Source organism: Tachypleus tridentatus, chromosome 13, assembly GCF_004210375.1.
Source record: "Tachypleus tridentatus isolate NWPU-2018 chromosome 13, ASM421037v1, whole genome shotgun sequence".
Classification (NCBI taxonomy): domain Eukaryota; kingdom Metazoa; phylum Arthropoda; class Merostomata; order Xiphosura; family Limulidae; genus Tachypleus; species Tachypleus tridentatus.
In genome coordinates, this window is record NC_134837.1 from 36,276,764 (window position 1) to 36,300,576 (window position 23,813).

The 23,813-nt window shown below is 35.4% G+C and overlaps 1 protein-coding gene across 4 annotated transcripts in view; it reads right to left on the reverse strand.

The window, feature by feature from the left end:
• LOC143240111 (uncharacterized) overlaps nt 1–23,813 on the reverse strand; it is a 50,770-nt gene that overhangs the window by 23,117 nt on the left and 3,840 nt on the right. For 2 of the 4 annotated variants that reach the window (XM_076482004.1, XM_076482003.1), the window contains exon 2: nt 7,155–7,335. The gene's annotated coding sequence lies outside the window, so the exon portion shown is untranslated. Of the gene's footprint in view, nt 1–7,154; nt 7,336–18,179; nt 18,781–23,813 lie in introns of those variants that run through there. The other 2 variants (XM_076482002.1, XM_076482006.1) reach the window with 2 other exon arrangements.

Below are 23,813 nucleotides of genomic sequence, written 5' to 3' on the forward strand. Positions count from 1 at the left end.
TTCAATTTCACTAATATATATATATACATATTATATAGATTAGTAGATTCTATGAGTTGGTCCACCTTATACGAAATAGCTGATTCATAATTCACATAAGAATGCCATTTTTTACTGTATCAGTTTGACTTTTGACCTTTCTATTAACCCCTTGTTATGCCCGTCGATAGGATAGGAGAAGTGAGGACCTCAAGGGGCCTCTAAAATTAGGTAGAAGCCCCTAAGAAAGCGTAACTATTTAAAAAGGTGAAAAGACGTAATTTTCAGAATGATAAATTTTATAATGTTTACATTATTGCTTCAGTTTCATTGTTACAATTGTGTATATCATTTAAAATTTGATCATGAAATTAAATTTTTATAGACAATTTACTTTAAAAAGATTAGAGTAACTCAACTTCCTTTCTGCAAAATCTGGTTATTTGAATGTTACAACTTTTCATTATTTCGACAGAAATTTCAGCATTTCCCGTGCTCGTAAAATTCACAGTGGAACAGTTGGGTTAATATTAAATATATACATTAATTCCTACTTTTTAGCTTTCAAAACCCCTTAAAATGACTTCCATAATGTCTCATTATGCAACCAATAATGATTATTTTGATTTAACTTTTATTGTTTTGTTTTCATTCAGATTCAACAATGACGTGTCAGTATGAAAGTACGTTGCAGAAAAGAAGGAAAAAGCGAATTGAGAAATTTCCAAATATTAATAAATTCTTTGCAGGTAATCGTCCAGCAAAGTACTTTGTTTCAACCAAAGATAATAGATCAGAATGGAGTGTTCTACTTCTACTACATAAGAACGGATGACTGCAACTGAAACGGAAATACCAATTGACATTGATGCTGACGAATCAGAAGCAAAGATTGCAACTGGAACCGAAGAGTCTGTTGATATATCTGCTGAAGAATCAAAATCAATGATTACAACTAAAATGGAAGCATTTGTTGAGATTGACGAGAAAGATAAACAACCATACACGTGTTGCTAAACCAGCAGGTGGAAGACGAGAGCACGTGGTGACTTCTGACCTGCATCACGGAATGAATCCATTCTAGGAAATAGTGAAATGCTGCGCATCAAAATGTTACAGGAAACTGTGGAGGCAAAATGTTTTGCCCTCATTCTACATTCCACCCCAGATGTAACACACAAAGTGAAAAATGATGTGGTGAGACCAATTGGTCCTGATTTCTCCAAGCCCGTTCCCTTGGCTGTGCTTTCGCTTTTATGGTCCTATAAAAGTAAGCAATGATATTGTGAGACCAGTTGGTGAAGTTACAAAGGATTTACTATAAAAGAGAACAGCAGAGGGAGCAGCAGAATTTGAATGCATAAAAAAATAACTTTTCTACCTTCATATCTGTGATAACGAGTGGTGCATGATAAAGGTACTCCTGCCAACAAACATGAGCAACCAAATTCTAGAGGATCGTTGCATGACTATTTACGAAGAAGTTGTAAATCTAGAGGAAATGCAAACATTTACGTGAGCAGTACATAGCTCTATTGAAGGAAGCATAGTGTGTACCTGAAGGTTTTGGGACTGAAATTCATAAATCTACTAAGAATGAACATCAACATTGGAAGTTATTTTGATAACGTGACAGGTAAATAATAAATAGTCTTTATTGACAATGACATTGCAGCCAAAAAAAAATTCAAATCAACGTTTCATGTTGTTTGACTGATGCTATGATTCAAGAATTTTAACTCGGTTTGAAACAGTTAAGAAGATTTCTGAACGTTTTGGCTTCTTGTATAACTTTTACTCCTGAAAATGTCCTTACTGAGTCCACACAACGTTTTTATTTGCACAAATAATGTGTCTAAAGAACTGATGAATGAGATTCTTCATTTATAAAATAACATCTGCATGGAGATTAAGGCTCAGCTCTCTTTCCCAGTATTACTAAACAAACTAATGGAGTTGCACCTTTCTTCAATTTTCCCTAACATTTGCATATGCTACAGCTGTTCTCAACGTTGCCAGTTCACACTAGCAGAAGCAAAGTTTCAGTAAATTTAAATGCACCAAAACTTCTCTCGTTCAACAATGTAGAAAGAGCACTTACAAAACCTAACTATTCTTTCCATTGAATCTGAATTAGCCAAGACTTTGGACTTTAACTCAGCTCCAGACAGATATACTGGAAGAAAGGAAAGAAAATCGCTACTTTAACTAAGAACTACACATGTTGTTGTTGTTTTTATAACAGCATCATTGTAGTATCTATTTTATGTATCATCACTGGAAATTCTTTGTGCCTTAAGGAGAAGAGATCAGTGAAAAACCATAATCACCAAAAGTCTGTTTGGATATGGTACCTTGAGACAGAGAGACCTGTGTAAGACCATGGTCATAAACGTCCTTTTTGAATATGGTACCTAGAGAGAGAGAGAGATTTGTGTAAGACCATGGTCATAAACGTCATCTTTGGATATGGTACCTAGAGAGAGAGAGAGAGATCTGTGTAAGACCATGGTCATAAACGCCCTCTTTGGATATGGTATCTAGAGAGTGGTCTGTGTAAAACCATGGTCATAAACGTCCTCTTTGAATATGGTACCTAGAGACAGAGAGACTTGTGTAAGACCATGGTCATAAATGTCCTCTTTGAATATGGTACCTAGAGACAGAGAGACCTGTGTAAGACCATGGTCATAAACGTCCTCTTTGAATATGGTACCTAGAGAGAGAGAGAGAGATTTGTGTAAGACCATGGTCATAAACGTCATCTTTGGATATGATACCTAGAGAGAGAGAGAGATCTGTGTAAGACCATGGTCATAACGCCCTCTTTGGATATGGTATCTAGAGAGTGGTCTGTGTAAGACCATGGTCATAAACGTCCTCTTTGGATATGGTATCTAGAGAGAGAGAGAGATTTGTGTAAGACCATGGTCATAAACGTCATCTTTGGATATGGTGCCTAGAGAGAGAGAGAGACATCTGTGTAAGACCATGGTCATAAACGCCCTCTTTGAATATGGTACCTAGAGACAGAGAGACCTGTGTAAGACCATGGTCATAAACGTCCTCTTTGAATATGGTACCTAGAGAGAGAGAGAGAGATTTGTGTAAGACCATGGTCATAAACGTCATCTTTGGATATGATACCTAGAGAGAGAGAGAGAGATCTGTGTAAGACCATGGTCATAACGCCCTCTTTGGATATGGTATTAGAGAGTGGTCTGTGTAAGACCATGGTCATAAACGTCCTCTTTGGATATGGTATCTAGAGAGAGAGAGAGATTTGTGTAAGACCATGGTCATAAACGTCATCTTTGGATATGGTGCCTAGAGAGAGAGAGAGACATCTGTGTAAGACCATGGTCATAAACGCCCTCTTTGAATATGGTACCTAGAGACAGAGAGACCTGTGTAAGACCATGGTCATAAACGCCCTCTTTGAATATGGTACCTAGAGACAGAGAGACCTGTGTAAGACCATGGTCATAAAAGTCCTCTTTGAATATGGTACCTAGAGACAGAGAGACCTGTGTAAGACCATGGTCATAAACGTCCTCTTTGAATATGGTACCTAGAGACAGAGAGACCTGTGTAAGACCATGGTCATAAACGTCCTCTTTGAATATGGTACCTAGAGAGAGAGAGAGAGATCTGTGTAAGACCATGGTCATAAACGTCATCTTTGGATATGGTACCTAGAGAGAGAGAGAGATCTGTGTAAGACCATGGTCATAAACGCCCTCTTTGGATATGGTATCTAGAGAGTGGTCTGTGTAAGACCATGGTCATAAACGTCCTCTTTGAATATGGTACCTAGAGAGAGAGAGAGAGATTTGTGTAAGACCATGGTCATAAACGTCATCTTTGGATATGGTACCTAGAGAGAGAGAGAGATCTGTGTAAGACCATGGTCATAAACGCCCTCTTTGGATATGGTATCTAGAGAGTGGTCTGTGTAAGACCATGGTCATAAACGTCCTCTTTGAATATGGTACCCAGAGAGAGAGAGAAAGATTTGTGTAAGACCATGGTCATAAACGTCATCTTTGGATATGGTACCTAGAGAGAGAGAGAGATCTGTGTAAGACCATGGTCATAAACGCCCTCTTTGGATATGGTATCTAGAGAGTGGTCTGTGTAAGACCATGGTCATAAACGTCCTCTTTGGATATGGTATCTAGAGAGAGAGAGAAAGTACCTTTTTGAAATTTATACATCGTAATTAGTAAAACAAATCAACAAATATCATATTTATAGATTTAATTATAATTTGTAACACGAAAGATTTGTGGTGTAATATTAAGTATTTTAACTTCGTGGATTGTGTTGTGGTGCATCCGTTTTAAACATAAATTTAAAAAATTGCATAACTATGAAAAGGATTGATAATTATTATAAAAGTGAGTGAATTTTACATAAAACCTGCTTTTTGGGTCACTTTTTCTTCCGCTGCTCTCGGATTCCCAGACTTCATCCTAGTTCTCAATAAATCTGTACCTCGCATCTTTCTAATTCTACCTTAAGCAACTTTTTGTAAAGTGAAAGACTTGAATATAAGTTACTGTAATCATCTGTTTCTTGAAATAACAAGTCTAATGTAAGAAAACAGATTCAAAAAGGTATTTATGCATATTTATAAAACTTGTTTATGATTGAAATCATCAGTTAGTAAGACAGAGTTATGAAAGATGTACATTTGAAAAGCTTGGATATCAAACGTATTTATTTGTGAAAGTATCCAATCAAGGGAACAAATAAAAATGTGATGAAAAAGTTAAAATTCTGATCAAGAGATATAATATATCTTTGTTCTTAAACACTGGCTTGTTTGGAATTTCGCGCAAAGCTACACGAGGGCTATCTGCGCTAGCCGTCCCTGATTTAGCACTGTAAAACTGGAGGGAAGGTAGCTAGTTATTACCACCCACCGATAACGCTTAGGCTACTATTTTGCCAACGAATAGTGGGATTCACCGTCACATTATAACGCCCCAACGGCTGAAAGGGCAAGCATGTCTGGTGTAACAGGGATTCGAATCCGCGATCCTTAGATTACGTGTCGAGTGTTTTAACCACCTGGCCATGCCGGGCAGTTCTTAAAGAAAGCAATTATATATATATATATATATGTGCGTGTGTGTGAGTGTTTTTGTTTTTTTTTTGCTTACATTACACAGTCCTTTAGTAATTCAGGAGTAAGTTTGAAGGTTTATAACACTAAGATTTAGTGTTTGATCCCTATGGTGTACATAACTTTTAAACACTCCATTGTGTTAATTTGCACTAAGGGAAAACCAATATCAAATATCAATTACATTACAACTGACTCTCACATTCCTTGCTGCTGTCCCACCGTAAAAATATTTCGATCACATATTGAAAAATTAAACTTTAAATGACTCAATTTATCATAGGTACAAAAACCTTCAGGAAACTATGACATAATAAATACGTCATACATTTCATTTTCTTGTCAGAAATCTTCAAAGGACAAGTTAAATATAAAATATCTAGCAAATATTTCCAGTTTTATTACAGTGTTTCGTTGCACTCGTTACCCATATTTGGATATTTCAGCAATGTAATACACAACAAAATGAACAACAATTTGTTTAATAGTTTATTAATGCTTTATTTGGTTTTCAATCATGCCATTTGTGCTTCTTTTTGTTTTATTAAGTGAAAAATTAAACAATAAGAAACATTTGTTTGCTCTTTGTTTTGTTTAAAAGAAAAATTAAACAATAAGAAACATTTGTTTGCTCTTTGTGTTATTTAATGGAAAATTAAATAATAAGAAACGTTTGCTTTCTATTACAATTCATACCAACTATAGCATGGTAGTCTCATGACTGACGCAATGTTTAGAACATAATAACATCTCATTTCTGAATCAAAATCAAACAAGTTGTCTCTGAAAATGTAGTAAGATCAGCCCAATGTTATTTTGAGAATATATGGCTAAAAAGTGCAGAGGCGCAGCATATGTGAGGCTTAATGATTAGAAAGTGAATGAGGCATGTCAAAACGTCATAAAAGGAATGGGTTTGTGAAATCGTAATAAATACTGAAAATATGTTATCTACTAGAGTGGTCCCCAAACACTTTTAGTTTGAGGTTTCTTTGAGGTTTCTCTAACCTATAAATATACCTTAAAATATTATTTATTAATTTCAAAAAAGATATTATTAATGAGCTGTAATTATATCTTTGAAGTTTGTTTGTTTTGAATTTTGCGCAAAGCTACACGAGGGTTGTCTGCGCTAGCCGTCTCTAATTTAGCAGTGTGAGACTACAGGGAAGGCAGCTGGTTATCACCACCAACCGCCAACTCTTGGGCTACTCTTTTACTAGTGGGATTGACGGTCACGTTGTAACGCCCACACGGATGAAATGGTGAGCATGTTTGGTGTGATGGAGATTTGAACCCGAGTCGAGTGTCTCAACCACCTGGCCATGCCGGGCCTATCCATGAAGCACTCTTTCTATTAAATTATATGTTTGTACTTTAGTACAGCCTTTTCTTATCAATTAATATGTATTATAATTAGACTTTTAGAAATTTGCTATGTTAAATTTATACTCTGAGCAATTTAATACCCACTTACGTAATTTTATGTCAGGTAACTTTATTTTCATTTTAATATATGATACATTCTTATAATTTAATTAATTAATCATAATTTTTGTTGTTTGTTCAGAATTAAAATTAATTCAGCATCTTTGTTTTCGGCTCATTGTTGATGCTCCCCACTCCAGAAAAAGGTTCAGGACTTCAGGGAGAGGCCGCAGCTCCCACTTGACTCTTGGGGAAACACTGATCTACTATATGAGATAACTCAGCAGCATTATCAACTTAAGAGTACAACAATTACTATTAGAATACCCTCCCCCCCCCAAAAAAAAAAAAAAAGACGTGAGAACACCAGCGTGTGATACTTGTACACGTGTTTCATGTTTGTACCCACTAACTTATGAGTGGAGGTATGGACACATATTCAAACATAGCGCTACTGGGATCCCGACGAGATTCAAGAACACTAAATCCGATGCCAGATTCTGATTCTTGTTTGTTTTACGCATTTACGCACAAAGCTTCACTATGGGCTATCTGTGCTTTCCTTACCACGAGTATCGAAATCCGGTTTTTACCATTTATAAACTATCAAACTTACCAGCGAGTCACGAGGGGGCGATTCGGATGCAAGTATCCTAAACCTCGTCATGCTTGGATGGGTTTCCGGACTCATTTCACTCCCCCATTCAGTTAGTAAGGGAAGCTATGCCATGTAGATATGAACATCCTTGATGCCACCGCGAATCCGCGTGCTAAAGTCGGTCCTGCTAGTTCCCAAACTGTAGGAAGAATTTCAGGACAAACAAAGAAACAAATTCACACAGGAAATAAATTAAAATAAAATTAATCAAATTATATTTTTAAAGTTTACATGTGAGTAATCTTTAACAAGTGTATATATATATACATATTATAGTGAATTCTGTTATATATATTTTTAGGGCCTTTGTAATAGTCACACCAAACATGCTCGCCCTTTCAGCCGTAGCGGCGTTATAATGTTTCGGTCAATCCCACTATTTGGTGGTAAGACAGTAGCCCAAGAGTTGGCGGTGAGTGGTGATGACTATTTGCCTTCCCTCTAGTCTTACATTGCTAAATTAGGGACGGCTAGCCCTCGAGTAGCTTTGCGCGAAATTCAAAACAAACCAGGCCAAAAATATAACAACAACTAAATCAAAAACTACGTTCTATTAGGAAAGGAACCGCCCGTAAAACACTTAGAATAGAAACAACGGTGTTTTGTTCTAATTGGATTAACTTGTTGGGGGTTTCCCTTTCACATAACAACTTAAAGAAATACTTGCTGCTTGTGACGTAGTTGCTGATGAACTTCGGCGTCGGTTCCTAGAAGTATCCAAGGATACGTTGTTAACGCATGTGTGCCAGTCGTACTCTTGTGTCTATGAAGTTTATTTAAGATAACGCTTGTGTTTCATTGTTGTTGTTACCTTTCCTGTTGTTCCAGTCAATCAACAATGTACGCAACATTACAAAAATGAAAGATATATTTGTGGTGCGGACAAATAGTAAATTTTAATAATTGCTCTTGATTATGCAAACCGAAATGAATTCTTTCTCCAAACATAAACTAGCATTTTGGTTAATTTACATTCTTATTATGTGTACGAATTGAATAATCTTCACAAAAATTAACCATATTCGTACACTTCATCTGTTTCAAATTGGTTTTGATAAATTCATGTAAAAATACTTCTGACCTTGTTGTTAGAAGTTTATAACTTCTGCACAAGAGGAAACAGTCGTGCCTTAAAAGGTCATTTTATTAATATATGCCAACGACTAAGGCGTTGAACAGACATGCTATAATTAGTAACCCAACAGCTAGCGGTATGTGTACAGGCTTAAAAACTAAATATTGGATTTCGATACCCGCGATGAGCAGAGCAGATAGCATATATTAAGCTTTGTGTTCAACAAACAATATTAACAATCTGTCGACAATTAGAAACAGAATAGCTATGTTCTAATTTGTTTAACTGATGTCTCGACAACCAAAATACTGAGTAGCTATGTTGTAGTTGATTCAACTAGTGAATGAATAAATAAACGATTCAATAGCTGTGTTTTTCTCATTGTTCTTTAGTCATTGTTCGATGACTAAAGGCGAACGTGGTTTGATGGTGAAACTCAGATAAAATAAAAGCGTATTATCATAAAGGAAACGACCTCTGGCGATTCAGCGATGAGAACTTATAGCGCTATAAACCGGGTTTCGTTACCTGTAGCTGATAGAACAATTGACGCTGTCGATAAGTATTACGTAATATAACAAAACATCTTATCAAAATCCATGACTTTATAACATCAAAATCTTATGTCTAGACTTTCATTTTGATTATTTCGGAATGGACACGTGATTCACAGATGTGTTAAGAAATATAAACTTTAAAATTTAATAAAGAACAATACTATAGATAAATGTATATTTTCACAACTCACTTACGTGAAAGTAATCTAGTTGTTTGCTCTAGTATCATCATATAACAATTCATAATGGTTAATAATATCAAAGTTATGTTTTTAATATCACAGTTGTCATAGCCACTATATATATCAAGCGTTTTTTCGAGTACCATTTGTATTTTATATAAAGATACTAACATCAGTAAGTTGTATGAACATTATGTCTGGTTTGTAACCATTTACGAAACGTCTTTTTTTCTTGTAAACTTATAAAACTGATTTCTCTATGAAGAAAGAATTAACTTTCCTTAGCTTTTATTCATTTCTCGTAAAGCACAAAGTTACACTATTGGATATCTGTATGCTGTCCACCATTGGGATCGAAGCCTCATTTCTGGTGCGATAAGCCCACTGACTCGCCTTTAAGCAACTACAGGGAGAGTTTCGATAACTTGTATAATTTAACATGCTTGGATCAGTCTCTGTCCAGCTTTTTGAACTATTTGTAAAATTTATTAATTTTTAACTGCTTCTTTTACTTGCAACCGCCATTTCCCAAGATATGAAATTTATACTGTTTTTCCTTACATTTCTTTTTTACATGAGTGCTTTTCTTCTCTCTTTCTGCCTCTCAGTAAAACAGCAGTATATTTGCAGAATTACAACACTAAAATCAGTGGTTCGATTCTCCGATGTGGACAGAACAGATAGTCTAATTTTGCATTTCTCTAAAACAAATTTTTTGTGTGTTTGAAAAGCGATAGAAATAGTCACAATAACATGTACTGTTCTTTTTGACAACCTTTAAGAAAACCCATTTACTTTTTGAAAATAATTAAGTTCAACGGGCTAATACTAAAGTCTACACTATTTCTGGTGATCATGGTCTTTCTGCTTCCGTTGTTTCTTAACAATAGCTGTGCAGCAATGCTTCTGTGAAATGAGGCTTCTTTGGACAACAAACAGCCTTGTCTGTTGTCTCTTTCTTCTTAAATAGCTTTCTAGGCATAGACTTAAATACTTCAATAACACAGAAGTCCACTGTATGCGTACATAAACAAGATTGCTGTGATTCGAGCTTCTTCACCATCTTTCTCGTGAAAACAGTAATTAATTTCGAAGTGTACCTCAAAATTGGTGAAAATTTGAATCGTGAGCCATCTCCGGTTTATATTACACGTTTTTGTTATATTGTTAACAATTTTCAATGAACTATAGACAGCTTATCTACGATGTTTTTTGTTTGTGTTTTGTTTTTTTTAGGGTCGAAGATCTCTCTTTTGCATCAACAGCTTTCATTTTACGCATGATAGTTTCTGGAGATTGACTTGAGGTGTACTTTTTGAATCATTTCTGTCCTAAATGCTGTGCTGTATGATGTTGATTTTTTCAATTCTTTTGAAAACATTGAAGTCTCTCTTATTCTAAATATCACATACGTCTCCTGCTACTGATCAAGTTTTGAAACATTTTATGGTTTGGTTTGTTTTATTTTGAATTTCGCGCAAAGCTACACGAGAGCCATCTGCGCTAGCCATCCCTAATTTAACAGTATAATACTAGAGGGAAGGCAACTAGTCATCACTACCAACCGCCGGCTCTTGGGCTACTCTTTTACCAAAGAATAGTGTGATTGACCGTCACATTATAACACCTCCACAGCTGAAAGGGCAAGCATGTTTGGTGTAATGGGGAAACGAACCCGAGACCCTCAGATTAACCACCTGGTCATGCCGGGCTTAACATTTTATAAGCCTGATGAGTGTATTTGTATTTGCTTGGAAGTCTTTCACTTGACAACAGTCCAAGAACTATCCAATCCTCACCCTACATCACTTATTCATTGTTTGGAGTTTTGTACGTAGTATCAGTAATTTCCACTTTTATCTAAAACTTTATCTTGAGACAGTAATTACATAACTCACAAAATATAAAGTAATGGAAAATGAATTCAAAAATACATAAAAAGTGTCTGAACGAAATTGTCAAGTATAATCGCGAACTTTAACATCGGTCCCTATTGAATACTGCTAGTATAATATTGTTCGTGCTTACTCTTGATTCTATGTTGTCATGAACGTGTATTGTCTTAGTTCTTCATGGCAATGTCTCGGTTTTATTGTAGAGTAAATCTAACGAGCTGTGTACAGTTTATGACTTCAGAAAACTCGATTCTTTTTTTCAATCTTATCACGATATTTATTCAAATAGTAGAAAAGTAGTTCGTGCCTTTTTCTTTTTACAGGCAAGCATTGCTATGAAACACCATTTAACGTATAGCAATACTCAACCCATACAAGGAAATTACGGACTTATTACACTTTTCAATGAATAACACGAGCATTTTTGTGACATTTCTTACACAAAACACTTTGTTCACTGACATGTACTGGTTAAAACGTATGAGCAAAAACCAGTTTTTAGTTTATTCGTGTACCAGTTCTGACGCGGGCTTTACAGGCTTCTAAATGTTTAATTACTATTAACTACAGTAGAAAGGAGAAAATACAATTTTGACGATATTTTGTCAGTAGAATACTTAAAGAATACACAGTTTTGAAAATGTAAACTTAATGGTGATGGAAGGATTCACTAAAATAGCCAAGCAGCTTTATTTACTGAATAAAACAAATATCTAAACAAGATAATTATACGTTGGTTCGTTTTCAACTCAAAGAACAGTACCGGTTGAATTCATATACTCGTCTAAATACTGGTTAGCTTTATACACTCATTAAGAAGTAGTTATCTTCATAAACTCGTATAAATCCTGGTTACCTTCGTACACTCGTTAAAGTACTGGTTTTCTTCATATACTCATCTAAATACTGGTTACCTTTATGTATTCGTCTAAGTATTGATTATATTCATATATACGTCTAAATACGAACTGTTTTAATTTTTCCCACTGTCCGTAAAATATGCGGTCCTCCCTCTTAAAACCAAAGTACACAAACATTTCTCATTTTGTAAGTTGATTGTTCCAAATTTCTCAAACATTTGTAGGTTTATATTCTAACCAAGTAATGGAGCTAAACTATTATTTCTAAAGAATAAAAATTCTAAACAGCTTGTCTTTCATAATTCATTTCTATTTCCTATTCGCCATAAATAGCCAATTTACAGTTACTAATGTTTATATTGCATTCACAACCGCCCCCCGCTAGTACAGCGGTATGTCTTCGGATTTACAACGCAAAATCAGGGGTTTGATTCCCCTCGGTGGGCTCAGCAGATAGCCCGACATGGCTTTGCTGTAAGAAACCACACGCATTCACAACTCTTGCAAGTTCTGCAGTTAAGTTTAAATGCGCATAGCGCCATTTTAAGTGAAAAAGTAAACTGCTTTAGGAAGAAAACCTAGTTTATGGAGTGAGTATACTAGATGTACTTTCGTAGGAACCTTAAAGGGTTCTGTTGCAAGAGTGCATAAAATCAAAGTTAAGAAAAACAAATATTTCTATTTCTTGCTTTTGAATTATATGTCATGCTATGTTGTATCCTAAAGAGTGCATAATTCTTCTCATGATTCATGGCATGCAAATGACGTCACAACATCACAAGCTGCGCCATTATGTGATGTAATTTTAGTGTCAACTGACTGACAGACAGACAGCACACTACTCTATCGTGGTGCGATTTGTTAAAACATGTAACCCCTTCCGGCGGCCTTCGGTATCTTTTCGAGTAAATAAATTGTAAAATGGATTATTATATCCTTAACAAAGAGAATTACTCTTTCTACAACCACCCCTCGCCAGTACAGAGGTAAGTCTACGGATTTACAACGCTAAAATCGGGAGCTCGATTCCCCTTGGTGGGCTCAGCAGTTAGCCCGATGTGGCTTTTCTATAAGAAAAACACAAACTTTCTACAACTACATGTTTCACTTTTACTTTGTTTTTGTTTATCATATTGCTACTAGTTAGTTAAGTATTCTTATTACTTTTAAAGATAGGTTCGAATTCAAAATATTTGTTAGACCATCTCGTCTTCTCAGGTGAATACCTTACGTGACCCAGTTTATGTATTTAAAGACAGACAATCGTAAATATCTTAAAGCAGTAGAGAGGGAAAAGAAACTTTAACTACGGGTTACTCTTGCGAGTGTTTGATGAAAAACTATATACAGTTTATTACAAGTGTGTCAGGATTTGGCTCAGGCGTCGTTTCGGTGAGCTTCAGCTCAAATCTTTAAATTCTGAGCTTGTCTGTTTCTTCATCCGTTGATTGACAAAGTTCTAGAGATGTTATCTCTCTAATTATTAAAACGTTGCCTTGAACAAAAGCTGCATCTATTTTCAGTCGTGTGCTTCAGTAATAAGAAGGAAAATAAAAGGTATTTGCCGCCTGGTCCTTTGTCATGGTTAAGAGTTGGATTTTCTCATCTGATACAAAGGGTTTGGCTTGTTTTACGTTAGAAATTTTCAGTGGCTGCTTTCATTCAGGAGTTCGTGAGTAATCCTTCCGTTTTATTGACAAGGTTCGCTGATTTCATAAATAAAGTATGGTCAGTGAAATAGGAAATCCACGCAAATCGTTCATTTGTTTACTTCCGATATTTAGGCAAAGCTGAAGATAGAAGAACCCACAACTAACTCTTGGGCTATTCTTAAAAAGGATGTGACTGTCATAATTATAACGCATCACGGCCCCAAATATACGAAAGACGACTTTTTGTTAGCGAAGGGACGGGGAATTATTGACTCTCGGATCGAGGGAAAGGGAGTAATAATTGTGTATCACAGAAAATTAAAACACTCCGTCACAATTCACGATATGTAAGAGTTACTTTTATCACATTCTCAATGAACGATAAAAGCAGAAAATGTTTTAAGTATAGCTTACTCTTCCCTTGAGTAAAAGATTTATCTGTAAATTACACCTTCCATGAGTCAACCATTGACTATTTCTCCTCTCACTAAATCACATGATTCTCGTGTAGATATGTGAAAAGTATTAGTGCCACTACCAGTTGGTTTCCAGCTAGGGCGATACCGACCTGCATAACATAGTTTAGTATCTCAATTTCTGTGTGTATGTGTGTGTGTTTTTCTTATAACAAAGTCACATCGGACTATGTGCTGTGTCTGCCGAGAGGGATCAAACTCCTGACTTTAGCATTATAAATCTGAAGACTTGGCGCTCTTCCACCAGGGGATCTCAATTTCTGTATTGTTCAAATTAACCTCCAGTTTCTTTCTTCTTTCAGTTTATCAACTCATAGTTGTTTCGAGAGAATGATCAACTGTTTATATTAAAGACTACAATCTGAATAGCCGTTTGATAAATGTTTTGGTTGTTTTTGGTACAGTGCTTTTTATGGTCAGATATGTTGTATTAATTTATTTAGTACTATAGAAATTGACTTTTAGAAGAAGTAGTTGTTGCCAGTTGTAGGCCATAATTTCAGTTATCTCTATGAAAGAAAGACAAAAACGTGTAGAGATGGCTATAAACTTTATGTTTTTCTCCTCACTTACTATCACCAGAGCATATAAGACCCTTCTTTGACCTTTCGAGCTGATAAAAATAAATTAATATCTGTTACACTTGAAGTTTTTCTGCACCCCGATGGCTCAGCGGTAAGTTTGAGGGTTTATAACGCAAAAACTCTGGTTCTAATGTTCACGATAGTTGAAGAACAAGTAGCCCATTGTGTTGTTTTGAATTTAACAATAAACAAACAAAAATTAAATAAAAATTTATCTAAGTAGCAAGAGGGTACAGTGCTTGATTGTTGAGTACTAGAAACAAACTTGTACAAATTTGTACTCTGTATTCCATAATGTAATATGGTGTTTTCTTTTAATTTTAATTTTGTACAAAGCTAAACGAGGGTATCTGTGCTAATCGTTCCTAATTTATCTGTGTAAGACTAAAGGAAAGACATCTAATCATCACCACCCACCGCCAACTCTTGAGTTACTCTTTTACCAAAGATAATCACATTATAACGCCCTCACGGCTGGAAGGACAAGCATGTTTCGTGTGACAGAGATTTGAACCCGCGACCCTCAGATTGCGAGTCGAGCACCCCTAACCACCTACCCATGCCGGGCTCTGTTTAAATTTAACTAAACATGAAGCTTCGGTTTCAACAGATGGTCGATTCTGGCCGAGGAAAGTGCTGTATTACGATATCGTTCTTGACGAATTCCTTCACTACGTGAGTAATTTTTAATACAGTATTTTATGATTTAATTATCCGAGTATTTCTCAGAATCGTCAAAATATCGTCAAGATTATCATTCATCCGGATCACGTCCTATTAAGGTCAGTAAACCTGCGCATAAGGAAAGGTAAGTGGCCACGTGATGAATAACATTAAGATTTAAAATTATAAAGTTCACAATATGCGTTTCCTGAAATAAACTATTTATGTTGGAGTTGCTATACATTGTTTCTCTTTGAGAAGAGCGAGATAATCAGTTATTTCGAGACAAGTCTGTGGAAAGTAGGTCATATTTTGGATCGATACGCACGTTAATCTTAAAGCCTTAAGAGAAGATAAGATATTGTTATCCTGCACGTAATGTAACCAGTTTCTACAGCTGCAGGTTTAAGGAAAACAAATTCACACATTGGTAAGATGACTGCAGAACATGAAATCGGAAGACTAATATTGTTTAGTTATCTTATCTTCGTCTTTATATTGTTTAGTTATCCTATCTTCGTCTTTAATGACTCCAATCAATTACACATTTACATAATATTCATAGTTCAGTTTGGTTATCATCTGAGCTAGAAACTATGAATGAAATTCTGAGAACATGATATAAAAACGTATTAAAATGCAATTCATCTTAAAAAGATGTTAAGTTAGACAAGAAGTTCCACTACTCGACAAACCCAAAATTTTTAGGGTAAGAACTTTTAGCTCATAGCTCCGTCATCTCTCGACCGATTTGAGATCTAATTACGGTTTTGGATTCAGGAAGTCAAACCATTTTGATTGACGTATTTAATCTTGTCCAAGATCTCACAGTTTAATTTACTCTAATCCTGCTTGACAGAATTTCAATAGCCGCGGCTACTGAGGATTCCATCTTGTTTAAATATTTGCCAGTATGCTGTTTTAACATTCTCTAGTATATGTTTACTTGAATAAACATCAAGCACACTGTACTTTGTTATAGTTCGCTTCTAGAATGGGACTGTTGTCTATTAAAGGCTCAAGGTACAAGTTATGTTGTTTATATTTCTGTGAATAATGATTGTTATTATTACTTCATCCAGTAATTGTTTAGTTAACGTATTCGTATCCATATCATTTATACAATAGAGAAACAGAGGAAAGAAAGCAGTCCGGTATATATATATTCTTTCTTAATGGACACGATTTCACGTATAGAAAACACTCAAGTAAATTTTAAGAGTGGTAATTAAATGCATATGTACCAGGAATTGAATGTGAAGATATTTTACGTTGATACTAATGTCAGAGTGCTTATTGGGTTCGTCAGTACCAGGAATTAACTTCAAAGGGTTTTTGCACTGGTACTAACGTCAGAGTATTAACTGAACGTGTAAATACGAGGAATTAAACCTGACAATATTTTACACTTGTACAAATATCAGAATACTTCTACAAGCCTTTTGTTCTATTTTTGCGGATAGTTTCTATCTACTCATAAAAAATGTAAGGTATAAATAAACAATACTTATTATAACAGATATAAAACTAACAAATGAATGCAGTTATAGACTATCAATCTGTTTAAATAAGTCCTCAAGAGGCCTAGTTTTAATAGCATAATTGGACAATATTTTAAAATCAAAGATGTCATGGGAGAACAGCACTGACTACTTCACTTTTTCGTCATGATAACTTGGATAATACAAATATAAATATTCATAAAAAATCATAAAACCTAACTTTAAATCAGAACTGTTGAAACACGTAAACAGGAATATTACACGGGCTAGTGTTATAATTAATCAATTCGCATAAGATTGTAAACAATAATCCAAGTTTATTAATTGTATGTGTCCCCCCCAGTGGCACTACAGTATGTCTACGGACTTACAACGCTAGAAACTGGGTTTCGATACCCACGATGGGCAGAGCGCAGATAACCCATGGTGTGTCTTTGTGCTTATTTTTAAACAAACGAATAATAGTATACATCACACAGAGAGAGATGAAACCTTCATTCACGCGGTATTTATTATATCGATTTATCCTCATGTTACACATTTCCGATTTGAAGCAAACCTAATTTATACTGGGAACCCTTTATCTTAAATATCTATTTGAAATTCGTTTAATTTGATAGTATTGATAGCTTTAATGGTTCACAGTTTGCCTCGAGGCGATCCAAAACACGATAGAAACGTCTATTACTGAACACAGACCAAATATCTCTGGAACTATACACGAAAAGTTCTAATTTGATTGATTATCAATCGGATAAATGTAGTGGCAGTCCTTGTGACTTCCGCGAGTGCTCAACCATGTATGCTAAAGTGTGAGGTCGTAACCAAAGCTGCAAAGTAGCAGTCAGCAGTTGTTGTATTGTGTGATTACACGCATATGCTCAAGTCAAAAAAAAAAAGGTTTGCTATAACAGGGCGCAGACTTATATATACTTTTGGAGAGTTTAAACTACAAACGAACAATTGTAGTTGTATGCGCTGTAAATATTCTGTCTTTCTCGCGAATGTGCGTATCTCGGTTTCCAACCCAAAAGAGTCAAGATTCATCCGATCTTTGTAATTTTGACTGCATACCTTACAATCTAGAAAAAAATATGGCATACAGTGAAGACAATAACTTCAGTATAAACTGTTTAATATCTCAAATTACTGATTTATTCATTCCTTTTAAGTTATATAAAGTAACTGCTGAACTGTCAAAATTTACTAAAACGTTCTTTGCTTTTGCTACACTGCAAATATGCAGCTCTATTGTGAAACTGTACTATAAAGTACATAAAAACGTACTTGAAGATATGTGTAGACGGAAAAACATGAATTAATTAAGATATTATATGATATGCAAGAAACAAGCAGAAATATATAGATGTGATTTAATTAAAATACTATACGATATACAAAAACAAACAAATATATATATATATAAATACAACCTGCTTAAAGCATATCATGTATCATGTAGATGGTTTATTTAATATATTCTACGATATATAAGAAACACACAGACAGATAACTATGATTGGATGCAGAACTGTACCTGAACAACTTGGAAGATTCCGGCATGTTCTTTTCATGTAGAGGTCAGGATTATACTGAAAAATAATTGTTTCGATACCACCAATGTTAAGTGGTGATCTATCGGTGTTACTGCTGGAAATCGCTCTAACATCAAAACACCTATCTTACTTATTCTACTGCAAGATTTTAGCGATGACTTTAGTTACTTCTTATACTTACAGGGGGCACTTACATGGCATTTACAGAGAGTTTTGCTCACGCCCTCGTTTCTGTAATATTGTGATTTCTTCTCTTTTTTTTTTTTTAATTCACTGGCTGAACTAAGCGTATTAATTAAGATTGCAAATGAAAAACTTTGCGCATTTACCCTAAATTATTTGATCGTACGGGTGTGATTCTTACACCAACATGTCAAAGTTTTGGAGATACGAAATCCAAGTGATGAAACAAATGGAACCCTACAGTTATAGAAACGTGTGGGTGAATGGGGAATTAAAGAACTGTTCGGCGTGCGACAACAGATCCACGCATGATGAGAACAGGGGACTGTTTTTAGTCTACTTGTTGAAAGAAAAGTTTCGTCTTCACTTGACAGGCCCGTTTCTTCTTCTGGCGTAACGTACGTTACTTTTTCTTTCATCTAGATTCTAGACTGAAGGTTGTTGTTCGTTCGCATTTCGTGCGAGTGATTAAATTCGACTGGTATCACGGGAGTTTCACCTGAATGCGTAATAAATTTGCGTACGTCACGTACGTCTGCAAGAAAAGCAGATGAAAGTCTTGCCGTTTTCACGATTCGTAGATCAAACTTAACCTGTGTGACTGTATTGTGTTTCTTACGGAGCTTCCTCTATGTAAAATAGAATATCGTTCTATCTCGGTATCTCTACTTATTGTCTTTATGATAGTTACCTGATAAACTACCTACAGCATGAGAACTAACGAAACTAGTTTTAAGAGTTAATACAAATATTTCCGTAAAGGCCGTTTGTTTGTAGTTAAGCACAAAGCTACGCAAGGGGCTATCTGTGCTGTGCCCATCACGAATATCAAAACTAGGGTTTTTAACGTTACAGGCTTTAAAAAGTATCGCTGTGTCACTGAAAGGTCCATAAGGGCGGCTTTTTTCGTAATCAGTTACATGTTGTTCTCGAGAACTTATTGCTGTGATACGAATACGTTCTTTAGATAGTTGGTCATTTTTGCCTAAAATTTAAATAGTTAATGAAGAAATTATGTTCATTGTACTCGTGAAGGCGGACGTCTTCGAAGACTGCATGTGACCGATAACTTTATCATACCTTTAGAAATAATATTCAGATTGCAAAATACGTTCTCAGCTGTGCAAACTAGAAACACTTGAATTGCAATTGTCTCTCTGGCTTCACATTTCGGCAAGATAAAATCTAGAATTTAAATTATGGTTAGTTTATTATTGCAGGTATTCGGTATCAAGGCTATTTATTATTCGCTTATCTACCTAGTAAGGTAATAGCAAAACGTACTTGCCAAGTTTATTCTCTCTCTCTCAGTAATCTGTAACTCAAGATAAATGTGCTATAAACAATACTCGTTTGTTAAATAATATTTTTGTTATTCTGGATCGTTTAAAATCCTATAACGTAATTGTTTATTTGTCCTTTGCGAAACGCTTTACATTGTAGGCCTGGTATACCTAAGTATTTAGTTTACTCTCCACATACTGTCATACGAGATCTGGTGATAAGTGCTTATTGACTTGCTGTCTTCCCCTCGAGTCTGCCAAGTCAAAACTTAGTGACGTCTATGTGCAAGGCCCTTGTTGAGGCCCACACGAAAATCGAAATGTGGCTTGGTGCACTAAGCTTCCGCTTCATTTCAGTACCTATGAAACTTCACTACGAATTACCCACTTGGAGGGAGCTCGCGAACCACAGATTAATAACCTCTGCTCTTGTCTGTTAGTTAATAGTTAGGACGGACTATTCGCAGATTGTCCTTGAGTAGCTTTGTGCGAAAGTTTGAAAAAAACAAATACAAACTGCGACACTGCCAAACTGCTATTAGAACACTATATGAAATTAGAAACAAAATTCTAACAGTAGAAAATGCTTTAGAAGTTTCAAGGCCTGATTTTTTAACACATAACTCGTTTTCGTTTGCAGACACGTTATAAGAGTGACACTCAGTTCCTTTATTAGGTTTTAGGAGCCAGACAAAATTCTTTTGGCGAGAAGTACTGTGTATCCAGTCCAACGACGCCTTTCTCATAATACCAGGGCTCATCATGCTGGACAGGATACAACATTTATAATAACGGTCGAGGTACTATTCATATCATTAATTGCAAGAATAACAATAAACACCTATAGTAGCTGGGCCTAAGATACTTCTTGTACTTTCTTTCTAAGCTACATACAAAAAAAGAATATTTACTATTATACATGCAACATTAACAGTATATAGCCACCTGTGACCTGAGAATTGAAACAGTTAGGCATAGAATAACTACTGATAAGTTGGTTTAAAAAATAGAAGACTCGAAAATGCCTCAAAACCTATTACAAAAAAAAAACCACAAAACTCTCTCTATATATATATACATATATCGGTAATTACAAAAACTACAAAACAAACGCCGTGTGGTTTATAAGGATATTCTTCACTATGAAATTAAAGTTAATTTTTGGTTTGTGACTAAGCACGAAGACACACAATGCGCCATTTGTGTTCTACCCACCACGAGTATCGAAACCCGATTGCCACTGGGTGACCGAAATAAAAGTAGTAAGTTAATTATTAAAGAATGTAGCTTCAGTAACACATACATATATGTCCTCCGGTAGGTCAACGGTGCATTTACGGAATTACAATGCTAAAATATGAGGATTGATCCCTGTGGTGAACAAAGCACAGATCGCCCATTATAACAATATGGGTATTACATATGCATATTACGTTGTTGTCCTCTTTACTTTTGCCACTTCTTTTTATGGTGACCTGACCTGTCTGACATATTTATGCTAATTTATCAAAGTAGTTCATAAATGCTAAAGGAGTAAAACGAAACCACTCCATGAACATTACCGTGCTACGAGCTTACAATAGCGTATGTAATTCTCCACGTTAAGATCAACATATTTTGAAACGGCTCCCCAAAAATAGTTTTAATCGTTTAGTGTTTTTTTTTTTTTAAACTGATGGATTAATATTCATCACAATATCTGACCAAAGCATGTTCATATAATTTCTCTTGATCGTCCTGAAAAACAAATGATAGCCACCCGGACTGTGTAAAAGTAAACTCTTGTCTGGAAGAAATGCGTGTTTTTTATAGTTCATTGTTTATTTGCTTGTTGTTTTAACTTCCTAACTGTTTGTCTGAGAACTGGGTCAAAAGTATGTAAAAAAAATTCTATCGTTTTCTACTGAGGGGAAAAACCCTTAAGTACCCCAAAGGGAAACAGGAAAAGATCTTTACAGCTGTTGTTGACGAGCCTTGAGGCAATAAACTTACCCGTAACTATGTCAAACCCGAATATGAGCTATACCTATGGTGATCACCTCCACCAGAACGAAACAAGATCGACACAATTTCCTCCAACGTATGCTCCGTATTTAATACGTTACACCGGCAATGTGCGTTCGAGGCCAATGAACTCCACTGACTATATAGTAATTCGGAGGTGAATCATGATCTAACGTTATTAAGTCGAAAATAATTCAGTTCGTTTATTGCTGCACTTCGAATTATATTATATAGATATCTACAGATTCGTTAATACAGCGCACATCAGCATAAGATTGTATGGGCAGCCTTACTGCTATCCTTTTGTGACTTTCTATGGGTGTTTTATGCGCAAAGAAAACAACTGCAAAAGGCATAGAAATCACCTCCGGTAACTTAAAGTTTCAAATATACTAAAACAATAAGAAAATTATCCAATTGGCTCCAGTGCTTTCTAAAAAGCGTTTCCTTCGAAAGGGAATGCATGAACGTTTTCTTATTATTTTTCTTGTAAGTGTGTGTGTGTGGAATGGGTACAAGTTGCATGAATACACAGATGAAAGACTGCTTCCTACGACATTTCAAAAGAATGCCGCAGTTTAAAAAGAGAGAAGTTCTAACCGTCTTCACACAATCTGTAAGTCGTGTAATAGAGCGTTATTTCAGTAGAACTTAATTTTGTCTGAATTTATCTAATTACATGCGATTCAAAAAATTATTAAAGAGTTATTGAAGCCTAGCGAGGTCTTCACACTTCTTATTGAATTATTTATAAATTGAATATATATATATATACATAATTTGTCACTCTCAAAACCGCGCTGTGATTGGAAGGTCCAAGGTTCGTGTTGATTTGCTGCTGTGCACACTCTGTACTTTAAGCTGTGAGTGCGTTATAAGAGCGACAGTCAACACCGCTATTTGGCTAAAGAGCCGGATGAAAACTTACTCAAAATTAGGGACAGTGAAACCACCTCAGTAACACAAAATTACGAAAAGTAAAAACTGGTTAGTAGTTCAAAGTTAAGGACAGTTAAACTTGAATATTATGGAGGATCTCTGACCTAACCATCTAAACCGTGTCCGCATAGAAATGCCTTTCAGGTTGAAAATACCAGAACTCAGAGGACAATGTGGGATAATTTGAAGTGTTAACGTATTTCATATCTGTTACCTGAAAAGTTATCGTTTCTTTAATGAGGCAAACAGGATCATAGGCCAATAGCAATCAAACTTAAATTCCTTCTTAAGGCCGTTAATATGCTTATAATATTTTAATTGCTAATAGTAAATCAGGACATTGATGACTTTCCAAGTTCCAATACAACTTTCTAAGTCATGTTGACTTATTCAGAAACTTTTAAAGTCATGCCTACGTTCTTCAAAAACCATGCAATAATTAAAGAGAGGAAAATGTTTAAGAAATCAGAAATTACTTTGTTTGGTAGATTGTGACTGACGTTGATATGCAACGTTTCGAGAACTGCCTACGCCTAATTTAGTAAGGAGGTTGCACAGGCCTTGAGGCCACAGGCCTTGAGGCTTATTATTATTATTCACCTGTTTGTTTTCAACTGTTTCCTGCAACAGGAAATACACTAAAGCTCATTTCGAAACATTTCCATCTGGGTATCGTCATTTACGGCTTAAGAACAAACACGCGAACCAAATATATTAATCATTCAAACACTAAACGTATTAGTGGGAAGTTATTGAATTCGAATAGTTTGAGTAAAACAGTTTTTATTGGAAACCCACTGCCAGTAGTAACACATGTCACTCCTCATACCAAAGATGTCAAATCAAGAAGTAGTTTATTAGCGATTCACGTTCAAAAGAAATATTTTATCACATACCTAATTTAAATCTTTCTGTTTTCTTCATAGTTAAATTTTTTCACAACCTCGAGAAATTACAAAACTAGGCAAATGGCTTTGAATTAGAGCTGTTAAGGTATTTTTTTTTGTAAAGCTACACAATAACTACCCGCACTCTTTCCACCGAGAGGAATCAAAACCCGGATTTTTGTGTCGCAAGACTGTAAACGTATTGACAATTTTGTGCCATTCTTGTCAGACCGAATAATAAGGATTTGACCGTCATTGTTATAACATAGCTAGGGCTCATAGTCGTGAACTTGTCTGTTACAATATCCAATGTAAAGAG